Below are 1484 nucleotides of genomic sequence, written 5' to 3' on the forward strand. Positions count from 1 at the left end.
TGACACAATGCTGGAACACAGAGCACAAGGAGAGCTCCGCCTACTGGATGATGGCGCCCTCTGGTGTTGAACAGCAGAAAAAAGAACACATTTTTATAAGTGGAATAAAAAGGTGGAAAGAGGTAAAATGTAGATATAGATCAGACCATGATACCGCCACCGGACTCAGACATTGGTACAAAGCAGGTGGATCTATGGATAATCGATGCATTCATGCTATTTTGAGGCCACCTACATGAAGGGATGAGAAGACCAACAGCCAATCAATCAAACGATCCCCTGTGGTGGAGCCCCTTTGTGCTGAGTTTCAGTCATTCACGCATCACAGCCACAAGGCAACAAGGTGTCTAAGGGAGAGGGCTTGTTCATCCTATTAGGGAGTGTTTGGGATAAAAATCATGGTTCTCATAATGGCTTTTTCTCAGGGATCATTCATAAAATTTTACTGTTTTCTCCAAATGTCTGTAGTTGTGTTGAGTAATGGTCTGTGAACACCTTCACACCCTTTCTGCAGGGTGTAAATTAGTAAGAGAAAAACTTTGTCTAGCCGAAGCAGGGCTTTACATTATGCCATCTTGTTCTCTTTTTTGCAAAGAAAATAAAATGCGTAAAATGAGTGAAATCCATTGATTTTGTTTATTCAACTGGACAAAATAGTTTAATAGCTTTTACTCACCACACCCCTTAAAATAAATCTGTCAAAAGCCAAAGCATTCTGCCTTTTGGAACCTGCAATTTGCTCACACATTTCCAGTTCAAATGGCTCCATAGGGGTGGTAAAGCATAGAGGAAGCAGGGTTTCTGGATTTTTTTTAATTTTGAGCTAACTTCCTTGTAATAAATCATGCTATAAGATTTTTTTTATAATTAACATGCAGGGGGAAAAAGGAACAAACATCTCATCCACTGCATCAAATTTGTCTGTCATCCAGGGAATGCTATGATATTTTTCCCTTGCTGTAAGCCTGTCAGTGGAAGTTTTTTTTTTTCTCTCTACACTGAATGAATCACACAGATGCTACTGCTCACTGTATGAGGTAGCTTTCCCACCAATGACCACACCTGCTAGACCTGGTAGTTTCAAACCCGAACACAATGTGTCAAACCTGCCTTCATCCTCAATGAAAAGACGCTCATAGTAAAACCTCCTTCCAAATTCACATTTAGAATAGCATAATACTACACATACAATAAAAGAGAGTTTTAAACTTTGCAAAAAAGAAACTTTCCAAGAGAGGTTTCAAAAAAGCATTTAGTAAAATGCCTGCTTAAATATTTACTAAACGATTATGAACTCCAAAGAATTATTATAGACAATAAAGCCAAACATATGAAGTTAAGTACAAACTCTTGAATTCTGCTTTGGAAAAGAGCAAAAAAAAAAAAAAAAGCTACAAAAAGGCTTAAATTGTAAAGTAACCACACCCGGATGATTAAGAATGTACATACAAAAACCAACATAAGTATAAAAAAGATTCAAGCAA

The sequence above is a fragment of the Cyprinodon variegatus genome, unplaced genomic scaffold (genome assembly GCF_000732505.1).
Source record: "Cyprinodon variegatus isolate N-32 unplaced genomic scaffold, C_variegatus-1.0 Scaffold386, whole genome shotgun sequence".
In the NCBI taxonomy this organism is placed as follows: Eukaryota; Metazoa; Chordata; class Actinopteri; order Cyprinodontiformes; family Cyprinodontidae; genus Cyprinodon; species Cyprinodon variegatus.